This window comes from Anas acuta, chromosome Z, assembly GCF_963932015.1.
Source record: "Anas acuta chromosome Z, bAnaAcu1.1, whole genome shotgun sequence".
NCBI classification, from domain to species: domain Eukaryota; kingdom Metazoa; phylum Chordata; class Aves; order Anseriformes; family Anatidae; genus Anas; species Anas acuta.
Window position 1 is genome coordinate 76,522,019 of NC_089017.1, and position 15,742 is coordinate 76,537,760.

General features: G+C 36.7%; 1 protein-coding gene across 10 annotated transcripts in view; it reads right to left on the reverse strand.

The window, feature by feature from the left end:
- Window positions 1-15,742, reverse strand: part of KIAA0825 (KIAA0825 ortholog) — a 252,026-nt gene that overhangs the window by 231,413 nt on the left and 4,871 nt on the right. Inside the window, exons 2-4 of one of the 10 annotated variants that reach the window (XM_068667711.1) lie at window positions 13,931-14,116; window positions 9,540-9,619; window positions 4,864-4,989 (exon numbers count right to left, since the gene is read on the reverse strand). The exons of 5 other annotated variants lie outside the window; for them this stretch is intronic. The gene's annotated coding sequence lies outside the window, so the exon portion shown is untranslated. The remainder of the gene's footprint in view (window positions 1-4,863; window positions 4,990-9,539; window positions 9,620-13,930; window positions 14,117-15,742) is intronic. 4 more of the 10 variants (XM_068667714.1, XM_068667713.1, XM_068667710.1 and 1 more) reach the window with 4 other exon arrangements.

Sequence of the window (15,742 nt, forward strand, 5' to 3'; positions counted from 1 at the left end):
TTCAAACCCAGTTACTCAGTAGCCTTATTCAGTTTTGGAAAACACGGTACCAAGTCTGTTTCTAAAACTGAATACTCTCAAGGACATGAACAAGGATGGAAAAGTTTAGCTAAAGATACACAGAAGTAGAAAAGACAGTTCTTAACAAACTAATAATGCCTACCTTATTTAGAAACCCAAGCTCCTTGTCTATTTAACCTCCCAGCTCCAAAGATGAATTAAGCACAGGTTGTACTATTCTTCTTGTTAGGCTTACATAAAATTCACTTTGTAACTGCAATCAAGATGAAATAAAATATTTGACAAACAGGAAGTATTTGTAAAGAAAATATTCGACTCCTTCCCAAACCAAGCCATGAAATGTCATAAGAACCTGCACTATTGGTGTAAGCAAGGAAAACAAGGAAACTCAGGATTTCTCTGTGTTAAAGGCCAAAGGGCTTCCCCTCTCTGGAAGTTAACAGTGACAATAAACTCTACTCTCATTTGAATCAATAGTATTTCTTATTACAAGATATTCATTGTTATCTTACTTTAAAAGTATGCAAGTATGCTGTTTATTTTGACAGTACTTTTAAAGATTTATTTCTCAGATTTAACTTACACCACCCCTAGTTTCAGGCTTCTACTCATGATCCCTTCTGAATGTTAAGGTTTGTCACTATGCTTATATTCTTATACTGGTTAACGGAACAGGTACCATAAAATATATGCCATTCTGTCTTGTATAACGTGTCAATAAGATGCAATTAGATAATCTGGATGCTATTTATACTGATTTACAAGCAGTTCCTTGAAATGCAGATGAATATAATTTAATGAGACAACACACGAATCACATTTTTCAAATAATTCATTTTTAGAGTTTCTCTACGTTTTAAATCTCAGGTCAAAGCAATCTGTAGGTCTCTGTCTTTTCTCAATGTCCTTATGACACAGATGGAAGTCCCTGCTACATAAATAAGTGGCAGATCATCCCTGGTATAAAAATAATTATGATGGTACAATGATATCTAGGAGAGAAAACCACAAAATGCTGATGTTTGTCACGTCATTTTTGCTCAATTTCATTTACTTGACTTATGAAATGTGGAAATTTATTTTATTTTTGACAGCCTACCAACAAGTTTTAAAAGTACTGAAAATGCTTGTTTTATATAATGCCTTTACTTTCAAAAAAATTATCTGCTGTCGTGGTTTAACCCGGCCGGCAGCTAAACACCACGCAGCCATTCGCTCACCCTCCCCCTCCCTCTCTGGGATGGGGGAGAGAAATGGAAAGTGAAGCCCGTGAGTTGAGATAAAGACAGTTTAATAAGACAGGAAAATAATAATAATAACAATAATAATACAATGGTGATAATGGTACTACTACTAATAATGTGTACAAACAAGTGATGCACAATGCAATTGCTCACCACTCGCTGACCGATGCCCAGCCTAACCCCGAGCAGTCCGGCCCCCTCCCCCGGCTAGCCACCCCTATATATTGTTTAGCATGACGTCAGATGGTATGGAATACCCCTTTGGCTAGTTTGGGTCACCTGTCCTGGGTCTGTCCCCTCCCAGCTCTTGCTGCACCCCCAGCCTGCCCGTTGGCAGGACAGAGCAAAAGGCTGAGATGTCCTTGGCTTAGTATAAGCACTGCTCTGCAACAATTAAAGCATCGGGGTGTTATCAGCACTCTTCTCATCCTAAGCCAAAATACAGCATTCTACCAGCTACTAGGAAGAAAATTCTGTTCTAACTGAAACCAGGACATCTGCTTATGTTACTTTTTGTCCAATTCTATTTCAGCAAGTTTTTAACAGCTGTTATCAGAAGGAGGCAAGAGTTGAACATGTGACTTCAGTCAAATATGTCATATGAAATAGTAATAAAGTATTAGTTTCTAGTGCTGGTGTTTCTGGAAACAAAAGCCAGCACAGACTATCAAATCACTCCATCATGCAAAATGCTGACAGAAACAAAGAGTAGCCCTTAGAAATCAAGAAAAAGTGTTTCTAATCACTCTGTGTGCTAGATTCTGCTCAGCATGGCCACTGTAGAGACTCACCAAAGTCTTTGCTGACCTTTATTTCATAAATACTAGCACTACATTGTGATTTCCTTTTGTAAAAAATTAAGCAGACTCCTTTCCCCACAACTGAAAGTCCTGCACTAAAAATGGAAACTACAAGGAAAGGCATCTCAGCTGACAAATGAACTGCACACTCCAGTAGGAAATGAAACGTTAAATTATGCCAAAACATAAACACATGTATTAGACTTGAAGAAAAAATAACACATTGCATAAATTGTGAGGTGCATTTGTGTTGTTTGCATTAAGAATAAAACTCAGTACAGCTATTATAGACTAACATGAACAAGCAACAAGGAATCTCGTAGATGATCTTTACAGATCCCGTCCAACTCAAAACATTCTGATTCTATTAAGTAGAGGCTGAGGGAACTGGGGAACTGGGGAGAAGAGAAGGCTCCAGGGAGACATTATAGAGGCTTTCCAGTGTCTAAAGGGGGTTACGGGAAAGCTGGGGAGGGACTCTTTGTCAGGGGTTTTAGGGATAGGACAAGGGGTAAGAGCTTTAAACTGAGAAAGGGGAGATTTAGATTAGATATTAGGAAGAACTTCTCTGCTCTGAGGGTGGTAAGGCACTGGAACAGGCAGCCCAGAGAAGCTGTGGGTCCTCTATCCCTGAGGTGTTCAAGGCCAGGCTGGAGGGGGGCCTTATCCAACCTGGTCTGGTGGGAGGTGTCCCCCCTTGGGAGGGGTTGGAACTAGGTGCACTGTAAGGTCCCTTCCAACCCAAACCATTCTGGGATTCTGTGATGAATCTGAAATTCACTCCGGAACCAAGCAAACAAATTAATGCACTTTATGCCAGTGGCATCTGCTTTTGTCTACTATGCTCTCAATCTCTGAGCAAGCATCTCACCTTTTGTAGTTGAAACACCGTTAATTACTGAAATGCTAAGTTTTGAGTTTGTTATTTCTTGCTCATGGGCCATCAAAATAATTCCACAGACAGACATTGGAAAATGTAGCTTTATCCAATTAACTGCCCCTCTGAGGAATACCAGAGAACAGGAGACGGAGATGGAGTCCAACAGAATCGCGACATATTCCAAACCATGAGCATTTGGCTGAGTAACATGCTAAAGCTGTACATTTAGGAAGGGCAGCTTTCCCCCCAGTTCTAACTAACTAGGAGTAGTACTTCTACAAAACCTGGAGCCTGAATTTTGATCTTCTAATTGGGTATTCTGTAATTTGTGTAAGCTATCAATGGTAGCTATGCTGTATCAGCTCTGTGGTATTGTAAACTGACAGTCAATTTAGGATAAACCTCTTAAGGACTGTTTTAATCTTGTGTGATAATGATTGATAACAATTAAGAACTACATGTATTGTTTATCAATGTCAAAATAGTGAAGCGTGAAACTTGCCTGATTCATTGGCCTTCTATACTACCTACACAGAAATCTCTAGTTCCCTAAATCATGAATATATGCACACAAATATTCAGCTGCAAGTGTTATTCTCTAGTGAGCATAGTTCAATTCCTAGTTCAGCTACATACTTCACATATAGTACAGGAGTTAGGTTAATTATGTATTCCTATTCTTTAGATTTGATTAAAACAGGAACAGTCTTTTCCTCCTCTCCCTTTCCTTTGTCCTGTTTGGGTTTTGAGGTCTTCATCTGAAGGACTGTCTTTCACTATGCCTAGCATCAATCAGAAATGAGAGTGTATCTAAGGCGGGTAGTTAGTATGCCCATCAAAAAAGAAAACTATAACGCTAACCTAACTTTTTGATAGTTCAAGTACAGGCTTCTGCAACTGCATGTCTTGTACAGGAGTAGCTCACTGCTGTGTCTTCTACCTCCCTCTAAGATTGCCCTATGCACATATTTTCAATCTTCCTCTATTTCAGGGTGGGTGTCAGGGTGGTTGTTTCTGACTCACGTTCTCTCCTCTAGCCTACACCAGGGTTTTGCACCCTTCTCTCAGTTACAAGCTCTGTGTGCTTCTTTATAGGAGCACCTCCTTTACCAGCGTCCCCACTCGGTGTTCCACAGCACCCTCTGATCTCATGGCAGTCTTTATTCTGAAAGTCTGCAAACAAATCTCTGTAACCTCCTTTCCCTCAGTCACTCTGCTCTCTAACCCCTTTTGTTCTGGGAGATGAATCACTCTGAATGCTAATATGCTTCACTACACTGTGAAGATAGGTGAAGATGAGAGACGGGCCTTTCTATACTGGCATGGTTTAACTGTTCAAACATTGCATTTTTAGCCACGAAGCTGTTTGAAAGATATGAAGCTATGGTTGTGCTAAATAACAGCAAAGGCTTTTATGTGTCACCTGTTTTCCCTTCAGTTCTCTAATTTCCTATTAAATCGGTAAGACTCTACACTGAATACTGGCCCAAAACTGAATTTTTCACAAAGTTCTCACACTGGAAAACAGAAAGTAAACCACATAGAAATGAGAGCAACCTTGAAATTTGACTATCAGATGTTTTATTTTTGCACTGATTTGCCTGCTCAAAAATTGAAAGTTTACCTATACAACCTAGAGATAAAACAAAGGATTAAAATTAAATAATACATTGTATATTCACTAGACACTAAAAGATGCATACAGTGTGCAGCTAATGTATCTTCAGCAATTAAAAATTCAACTATATGAATATTGCAATAATTTAAGTTTTTAAATTATTTATCTTGAAGTGGCAGAAAAGATCGCTATTTAAAAATAACATGCATGATGCAAGTCATGAAAAATTGATATGAAACAGCAGTCTTTAAGACTTGAGCTTGCTTTATGCAAAACTACAAATGATAAGAAAATTCCTACCAAAATTCCAGGGACCAGAAAATAAATCTTATGACGTGTTCTATCAATTCTTAGTCCTCAGTTTTCTCCCCTCTGAAGTATATCAGCAAACAGTATGAACTCAAAGGAAGGATAGTGTCTTGTTGCCTAAATCACAAAGGAAAAAATTAATTTCTCTCTGGTACCACCCCCTTTTTCTTTCCATTTGCCCCTCTAGTCTCTTTTTCTGCTACGTGCATCTGCCACCCCTCCCTGCCCCAAAATTCCCCAAAGAAAACAAGTGCTGAATGGCTTTGTGTTAAGTCAGAAAAATCATCTATAACTGCATTTAACTGTATTTGCTGCTTAACATATCCAAACAGTGAACCTAACATTTAGAATCTATCGTATCAACATAGTCATCATGATCCAAGCTGCAAATAATAGAGAGTGTCACTGTCAATTTTGCTTTCTCACACTTCCTTCCCTCCACTTCATCTGATTTTAATAATCCCTGTCAAACCACAAACAGTCCAAATTACCTTCTTGACATAGAAGCTTTCAAGGAAGAGACAGAATCTCAACTTTCATTTAGCGACTACAAAAGCAAGCTGTCCGACTGGACAAATATTATTTCCACTCTTGACAATCTCTACAGTAAAGCATGCTTTTTAATTTTCGCTGAAGCTGCCAATGGTTTCATATAAGCTTCTTGTTTAGCGTAGATTGACTCACAGGATTAGCAAACCTACAACTGTAATTGTGTTTAAAGAAGCCAGCACTTTCAACAAAAAGAAAAAAAACGCTTGCAAAAAGTGACAATTGCATGTCATAAGCTAAAAATAAACTGCATTAAAAAATAATATAAATATATATACATAAAATATTTCAATTCAGTAGATCTCGTATGATCTCTTTCAAGATCATTTTACTTTTCTACCATTGACCAAATGGTTGCTGTTAGACTGTAATAGAAACCAGACTTTCGAGGAAGACAACTTTATATTCAACTACATCAGTGACATTCTAAGAAAGGTTAGCATTTGACAACCGGAAATATGTTCAAGGCAAATAAGCTTCTGCAAAAAGATGTGATCTGTAATCATTTTCCTCTCTGTTGGCTTGTCTTCAAAGTAGAGGTTGATAACATTACTCACTGCTTCACATAGATCAGTTTAAAAGTAATTGATTTTTCAGATGAGGCACAGTATTGTATAATTAGGATTGTACTTGAAGTTTATGTGGATTAATCAAAGCATAATACATTTTAATATATTTTCTTCACATATACACAGCAGTCTCCCTAATCATGTGGAAGTCTATTGCTTCTTTGTATTTTGACTCATTTAAAGTTGCTATCAGGTTTTGAAGTGTTACCAGCTATACTAAACAAAAAACAAAATAACCAAGATGCTTCCATCAGAAGTCTCATGTTAGATATTTGTTTTAATATCTCAAATTGCTTTTCTCATATGCAAGCCTAATTTAAGACTGACAAAAGCGCTTTAAAACATTAGTTGGTAACTAATTGAAATATACCAAGGCAGCAAAAGACCATCTTTGACAAATTGTCTCAAGTTTCACAGCAAGGCAGTTATGCTTTCTACTAACACAGGAGAGTTTTAGCATTAGTAGTTTGAGCTGACAACTGGGTGTCTGTGATTATTCATGTTCATGTTAAGACATCTTCCTCCTTGCCTTCTTATTTTGTTTTCCTTCCCAGTGAAGAACAAGAGTTTTAAAAGCTTATTGCATTTTTCTCCTTTAGGACGGCTAGCAAAAGCACAATTTTGTTACTCAGCAGTAGGGCGATCTACCATGTTAGGTCTGCATCAGATTGGATTGGACCTGCATTATCTTTTATCACAGAAAATGTCACAAGATTGCTATCAAAGTACCTAAAAGGAGGAGAAAAAAAAAAAAAAAAAAGGGTCTTTTTAAATTAAGTGTTTAGTCTTGAATATGTCTTTACTTCTGGTTAACTGCCACTTTGAATTCGGACCAGAACAGTAAGAGGTAGGAAAGACATCTGTAGAACAGTATGTTAACGTACAAATATTGACTGGTATATTGACCTAGTTAATTGTAATCAAAATTAGCGTACAAAAATAAACCTTACGCCTTACTGACTTGCAGTTCTATAACGAACAAGGAAGCCAGATTTTTATTTTTAAAGAAAGGAAATTCTTATGTAATTTAGAAGCCATATAGAACTGATTTTTTTCTCAACTGCTTGATCAGAGGAAACCTTTATCTTCCCAGAGCATCCTTCCTATCATCTCTTCTAACCAGTTCTGTCTCACTTGATAAATTAAAGTTATCAGCTGTTGCATCTTTATTTCTATAGAGAAAGTGCAAGTCACAGCTGTGATGCTACAAAAGCAACAAAAGTGCAGCAGAAAGTAGCATTTTTAAAGAACATTTATCCATAATGCCTTTGCATTGCCACTGGAGAAGAAATGAAAATAAATAAGTAGTTATAATGAAACGAGCTTCCTTCTCAAGGATTTTATAAATGATGCTCTTATAAGTGATGCCTGAAGTTCCTGATCATAGGGCAACTAAGAGTCTTCGATCTGGTAGCTCATGAAATAAATATCTTGTACTTTGTGGCAAAGTTCAGCTGCCTCTATAGTGTTAGTCAGTATATGATAAGGTAATGTCATGTGAGTATGATTCCAGACGATTAACAGAGAACCCTAATAGGTTCTACCACCTCTTCTGTAAAGACATTGCATCAATAATTTCATTTAAAAACCTGATGGAGACAATTATGTTGGGAATCATAACAAAATGCATTCACACAGTAGAAAATAAATCTTTCTTTGGAACCAGACTAGATCATATATTATTATACAAAAAGGAAAGACAACTGACTCCTTTGTGATGCAAAAAGGGGTTCCTCCTTCCTATCATCTTAAACAAATACTGTAAGGACATTACACGAAATTCTCTAGTACAGAAAGCACTTAGCCTTTGGTTTCATGATTAAGAGGGCAAGTGTTCATAAATATCTTACAAGGGAACACCATGCACTGTGTTATTTCTTACATAATTACATGACTCAAATGAGTTGTGTATCCAGTGGAGAAGTGGAACTACAGTGTAAACAATGTGCACTACTTACCTATCACATGAAATAAATCTTTTCCTTCAGAACAATAACAGACTAAAAACTAAAAATCTGTTGTTTGTTTGTTTGTTTTTTCTTAAAGGAGCATTATATTTAAAGTCTCTAGAGAGAAAAAGAGGGGGAATACACAGACTAAATTAAAAATGAAGAATATTTTTTCTAGGGTCACACTAACATTCCAGCAAATTTCTTCTTAACTTTTATAGCATTTTACTACTTTTGTAAATAAGTAAAAATTAAATAAACAACAAGCCATAGAAGGTTCAAGAACAGGTGGTCTTGGCCAGCCAAGAACAGGTGGTCCCACTTGAAAATTTTCTTCACTCATGCAACACCAAAAAAAAAAGTGTGGTGGATGTTACAAGGACAAACAAAGCATCTAGTGATAAAAGTATTTAATTTTATGAAATCTGAGTAACAAAGAAAGAGTTCAGGGATAGAAAAAGGAGAGAGCATTTACTGAAAGAACATTTTTTTCTTAGGCAAGCTGGTAATAAAAGACATTACAATATCCTGACTCATTCCAATTTTTGGAGCCGAACACTATTCAGAAACTTTAAGTTTGTTCCAAACAGGAAAATCAAAAATCTCCTGTTTTTAAAATATGTGTCACAGAATGGCATTGAATGAATGATTTCATTTTTAATACCAAGGCAGACTAGAGTCACTTTTTTTCTTCCATTTTTTATCATACTCCAGGGATAAGTTGATAATATGAAAAGTCTGCTGTATTCCCCACCATCCCCTGTATCTGCATAACCTGACATAACTCACATGCTCCCAGTCAAATGGCATGGTAAGACTCAGAAACATTGTATAGCCTACTATTAGTATCACCAATAATCCAATTCTTCACCTGTACTACTAGACAATATAGCTCCCAAAATGACATCTTGGCATGATTACACATTCTTCTTTAAGTTAGAATTTTGCGATGACATGCATTAATGGCAGTGCATTCAAAAAGAGCAAAGTTAAATAGTTTGACTTCACAGAGGAAAGAGATTCAGATAACTTGAGAGATGAGTCACCTTTCTTGACCCTTTCCACAGGGTCAAGAGAGGTTATTAGATTTTTCTGTACATTATGGAATAGACTGTGTTCTGCTCCAAACAAAATAAATATCTGGGACTGGTGCACCTAAGGAAATGCTAAAAAATAATAATTTCAAAAGCAATGGTCTCAACTTCTAAAATAGCCATATATTCCTAACTACAAAGAAAAAGATACTTTATTCAGATTTCTTCCAAAATCACACTACCATGCAGCTGAAATTCATACCTATATAATTCTTAAAGAACATCTAGTCATTTTTTATATTTGGCGTAAAGAGAGAAGAATTTATAAAATTGCTGATATGAACAAAGCTTGCCTAGAACTTTTAAAAATCTCTTAAATATAAACGTAGCATCTCTTATGTTTTTTTCAATCAATAAAAATTCATATATATTCTTGATTAGAACCCATAAGCACTTTCCTTTGAATAGGTCTCATCTCATTATACAGTTAAAGCTTTTTAAGCATTCATAGTTTATAGCAAGTCGATTTCAGAAGATATAAATGTACAATTTACATATACACATACCTTCAGTATGTTCTCTCTGTAACTGAAATCTTCTTTAAGAGACCATGCATAATGTTCAATTAACTGTTTTTTCAATGGTTCTGTGTAAAAAGAAAGTAATAAAATGATAAATAGGTAATATTTGAATAACCACTACTTTTACAAATAAAAATCCTAAGGGCCTAACTACTATGTAAAATTGCTCACTCAACAAGACCATATGCTTAATTCCAACTAATAAATAATAGTCTGAGATCAAAATGTTAAAAAAAGCTAACAACTTTGTAAACCTCCATTTCTATTGATATGTATTACACAAACCACATCAGTAGCATAGTACTACTTCATTTTGTTGTTCCAAAAGCAGAAAAGCAATAAAGAGAAGATCTGTGCCAAATGAGAAACTAGAAAGCCACAGAATGAAACAAAATAACACATGGCAGGTATTAGAAATGTTTAGATAAGGACCACATAGCTCAGTCATTGTTTCTGAACTTCACAGAAAGGCTTCATTGAGAATAATCTATCCTGTGGTCACTGACTCATAGAAAAATCAATTTAGATAACAAATACAAAAAAGATGGAAGTCTGAAGTGAATATTGTATTGTAAGAACTAAAGATTGACTGCTGCTTTTGCTAGTGTTTGTGAATACTAATGCAATGAATGAAATAAGGTAGCTAAAAGCTAGCTCAGCAAAAATACCTTATATTCCTTCTATATCAGCCCCTTACTATCTGCAAACCCCAGTTACCAGGCAGCTATGATGGGTAAAAAGCACAGGGGACTGCAGTGAGATGCTGCCCACTTGGCAGCCATGTGGACCTTATCAACAAAGCTACAAAAAGTATCATAGTTGAACATGAAGTTGGTTCACAGACCCTGAGAAATCATCTCCACAGAGGAATAGAAAGGATCGTGTTTACATAGGCATGGCAGAATATAAAGTTCCATTTTGCTTAACAGCAACAAAATGGGAAAACATATGTAGGAAATAAAAGGAAATATCCTGCTCACCTGCTTTTGTTTTACAATATTTCAAGCAATTAAACGAATCTATTTTCAAGGCTTTCAACACATGATTAAATTCTTACTTCATTCAGTACTCTTTTTGTTTGTTTGTTTGTTTCAAACTGCTTCTTTAGAAGGAAAGAGATTGGGATCTACTGACACTTGCAGGGGTTTTAGCACAGCACCCCAGCACTATAGTTCCTGTAACCACTTCCCAGGAGTTCTCTTAAAGAATCAGCAAAGAGGAAGGAAGTTCGAAAGAACTGCTCAAAAGTCTGACAATCAGCTAACCCCTATTCTTGGACCAATACTTTCACGTCTGTGTTTTAAACGAACAACAAAGCCAACAAAGCCTGTACTTTCTGCACTGCTTTTATTACTTTTCTGAAAGCAGAGGCTATGCAAAAAAATGTATCAAAAATGACAGCAAGGTTGTAACTCCAGCCCACAAAAGCCAAGAAATATAAAGTTAGTCTGACATTCAATCCTTAAATCATGCAATCGTGCTTCTTTTTTAAAAAGCAACAATGCAAGTTAATGACAAGTTGTCAGCCCTAACTTTGAATTGCCTGAAGTTTGTCATTTGGTGTTTGTGTCACAACCTTAATGTTATTTAAATGTAGTTTTTAGTATCTATTATTTAAAAAGGTCTACTTTACGACAGCAAAAAGCTTTGATGGAATAAACCTCAAAGTACACTGTAGTGCTGGTATGCCACTTCATTAGAAGTGGTGCATAAAACATATGCTGTTGACAAATCTAATTCATTAAAGGTGAGGTAGATGCACTTTAAAACAACTGGATGGCATCATTATCTACAGTTCTTTTTATAAATTATTCTTCTTTTCCCTTTTGACTGAACTTGTCAGTGTTCCCTTTTCAGACTGTGAATGTTTTTGCCTTAAAATTCAATACCTTCAACATGTTTGGACAAGTTAAATAAGTAGCGTATTTGGTAAAACTAAAATTGTAAGCAGAAACATTCACACTGATTATTTCACCTATATTAACTAATGAGAAATAAAATTAAGCGACAGTGTATAAAGAGATTCAGTGTTATCAAACATAAAATTTAAAAATGAGGAGAGGAGGAAATTACAAAGTAGAACAGAGTAATGTTCTGGCAGTCTTTTGCATTGCCATTCAGATGACTTGAATTTGATATTGAATTGAATCCTGCAAAAGAGAAGGAGATCAGGCACATCACAGAGCTGACAGCTAGCTGACACACTTAGTTCTAAAGGGGAGAATTATTAACCATATTACTCAGACTTTTAGGAAAAGACCAATACTGCTACAAGAACCAGAGGCTACAGAAGAGTTTCAGTAAATTTAAGCTCAGATTTGAAGAGTGGCCCATCAGAGTAGAGAAATCCTTGAAAAGCTTTCCAACAAACAAAACATGTTATCAGTCAAAAAATGATCAAACTCCACTTTAGAATATGTGCCTATGAAACATGGGCATTTTTCTCCTCATCCCAGAAAAAATCAAACTCTTCCAGCAATGTGAACTTCAGAACCCAAAACACAGTGCAGAAGCTTCAACAAACTGATGAAAGTAAAAAAGAACACTTTTGAAGACTACCTAGACTATGGTTATGGTTAAATTCTACCAATCACATGTTTAGAAAGTACATTGTATACAGGGAAATTGGGGAAAGAAAGAAGGAGAAGGAGAAGGAGAAGGAGAAGGAGAAGGAGAAGGAGAAGGAGAAGGAGAAGGAGAAGGAGAAGGAGAAGGAGAAGGAGAAGGAGAAGGAGAAGGAGAAGGAGAAGGAGAAGGAGAAGGAGAAGGAGAAGGAGAAGGAGAAGGAGAAGGAGAAGGAGAAGGAGAAGGAGAAGGAGAAGGAGAAGGAGAAGGAGAAGGAGAAGGAGAAGGAGAAGGAGAAGGAGAAGGAGAAGGAGAAGGAGAAGAGAAGAGAAGAGAAGAGAAGAGAAGAGAAGAGAAGAGAAGAGAAGAGAAGAGAAGAGAAGAGAAGAGAAGAGAAGAGAAGAGAAGAGAAGAGAAGAGGCCCATAATATCATCCTATATATTTTTACGTAGACATATGTACACATATGCATTTTTAACTAGATACGGTGTCTCAGATTAATTCCATATTGTCTCTTTCAAAGACAATTTCATTCCAATATAAGATGCACCCTGAACATTCAAGAGATGTACATTTTGCTTAGATAAATCTGCCATATGAATACATTAAATATGGAAACACTTCTAAATATAATTTACCTAGGCCTATTTTATACCTCCATGAATTGCAGCAAATCAGTTTCTGCAAGCAACTCCAAAAGTTTAAACTAGAAGATGACAGATTAATTCACCACATTTCAATCAGCATTTACCATTTATCTCAGAAGACTTGGATCATGTACGTCCAATATGCTACATCTGCACTTCTCCTAACCGGTCTCCCCGTTATTCCTCATGCTGCTCCTCTTTAATTTTGTTTCCTCTCCTACCACACTGACTTTACCATCCCGTGAGAGGAACAGTCATATTTGGTGAAGTGTTCTCCCCACTGGAACATGGGAAGAGGTAGCTGCTGATGCACAAATGTACAGGGGTATCTCCACTCAGGGAGAGGCATCTCAAAGGCCCCTGGTCCCCAGAATCCCTTAGTGAGCTGAATTCAAAATCATTTCACTTACGACATTCTCATTACCCAAAAGATCCATATTCTATTGACTGTTGCTACTAGCAATTCTTCTTGTGAAGTCATTTCTCAGATCTGGCAGAAGGAGGCTTCTGTTTACCTCTTAACACCTTGGAATTAGGACTTTGGATATCTAAATCCCATTCTGATCTGGCAGTGTAACTGCCTGATAGATCTTTGAGGATGCTGCTGGGAATGGGGAGGTAGGAAAGGAGGAGAAGCAGCAGCAGCAGGGGTACCATCCTTAAAGAGTTATGCTTATACAGAAGAGCTCATAATGCATTCCCAAAGGAAGCTTTCATGCCCTCCAACATTTCCTGAAAAGACAGTCTGTTTCCAGCCCATGATTTCAGCTCTGCTGGTACTTCAGCCCTTAATGATGATTTCTATGAGCAATCATCTTGCAAGGGATGTTGCTAACCTCAGTGTCCTTCTGTCAATACTGGCACTCCAGATGGGAGAAACCACTAACAGTGAAAATCTTACACACTAATAAATGTCATTGCTTCACTGAGAAAGTGGAAGAAAAGAGGAGGAGATGTCATTGCTTCAAAGGAAGTCTTTTATTCTGTGCATAAGGGACTGTCAAAGCACTCCCTCTGCAAAAGGTCTAGCTGCCTTTTCTGCAATCCTTAGATTATTTTCAGGAAACGATTTGGAGGACCTCTCCAATTCTCAAAGAGCTTCTGAGACTACAGATCACAACAGGATATTGTTGACTCTTTAGATAAGTGTACATGTCACTCACAACATAGAGCAGTATCTCTGGATGGGACAAAGACTTGTGTCTTGTTTCTGGGTACACCAAAGGCTAGTAGAATCAAACAGTAATCTTCTCAATAACAACACTCCACTTCTTTTCACTTCCAAGTCCACAAGCGTGATGGGAAACAGTCAGCCATTAACCAAAACTTCTTGTTCCTCCAAATGAATTCTTCACCAAAAAAAAACAGTGAAAAAAAAAAAAAAAAGATAGATGTTCAGCATATTTTGTACTGAAATGAGCCTCATTATCAAACACTCAAAGCCTCCCTGAAAAGATATACCCTTTCTTATGGCAATAGGTTCTTACAGTAATACAACATACTTCTTTCCAACATACTAACAGTTGGTTTCGGATAGATTTTTTGGCAAATGCTGTCTGCTTCTTCAGTCTAATAGACAATGATTGCTGTTAAAATAAAAAAGCACCAATGAACACATTAATTTACTACGGCCTTTTTAAGACACTAAAGATACCCTGAGGAAGCTTGCCTTTTTTGGTGCCTTGGATTTCTTAGGGATGGATGACAAATAAAGTTGTAAGAAATACAACAGATATCAGCAATATCTCCTGATGACAATGCTCTCACATTAACTTACAGGGCAACTAAGCCATTAAAAGGAAACTCTACAATACTCTAAACCTCACTGCGGGGAAAAAAAAAATAAATTACCTTCAGTTCCAAATATATGCCTGATATTTGCATTTCACTATATTATATGATCTTGCAGTTACATTGATGAAATGTATAGCTCCAGTGCTAACAAACTGAAGGTTGTTTTGATATTAGCCTTCCTCTTGTTGCACCTTCATTGTCTTCCCTATTATAATTCATGTCATATTTTTACCTAACTTCTTTTTAGTATTCTTCTTTTCTTCTTTCATTCACACACATCCACATCTTTTGCATACCCCCTGTGCTCACCTCAAGTAGAGCAAACAGCAGCGAAGGTGTAAAGTACACATGTTACCCCACATGCCTAAATTGCTTTTCTAATAACATTGAGCCAGGGCATCAACGATGCTGTTGCATGCCTTGCAAAAGCCTGATAAGAAATAAAACTGTTTTGTTCTGTTTTTATTGCAGAAAAGAAGCCATTTTTCGTATCCAAACATTCTCAGTATATACACTGCTTTTTAAAAACATACGATTACTATGGAAAAAATATAATTACAGCTACCATTACACACTCGCCATTCTGACAGTAGTTACTTAGGGAAGAATAATACACTGAAGACAAAAAAGTATACTTTAAAACAAAGACACACAAGTCAACACATATGATCTGAATGGGGTTATGCAGATTCTCAAAAGAAAAGTGGTGAGAGGACCTCTATGAACAAAAAGTCACTGGCCGTTTCAGAACAGATCTCCGACACAGGTGAAAATATTAGAAGGTCAGTGGGGGAAGTAGGTCGATTAAGTATGCCAGGCAGGCGTGGTGGATGTAGGTCAGGGCAGAAGACTGGTATACTGATTAAGAAAAAAGGTCCAGGCAGCAATGGACTAGCTAAAGTCATGCAATGAAAAGAAACTCAACTTTTGTGTAGCACAAAAGTATTAAATGCAAAACCAAACCATCCCACTATCTCTATTTTAAAACAATAATAAAAAAAAAAAAAATCTACTCCAAGTCATGAATGACTGAAGTGCACTAAAGAAGTGCATTTCTCTAATTTCTTAACAAGCGACCACATAAAAAGTGCATAGCCTAGCATCATATACAGAAGAGTTACTGAACAAGTCGTGGAACTTCATGCTGTCCTACCTACATTTGTCCCTCAGCTTTGATTCAG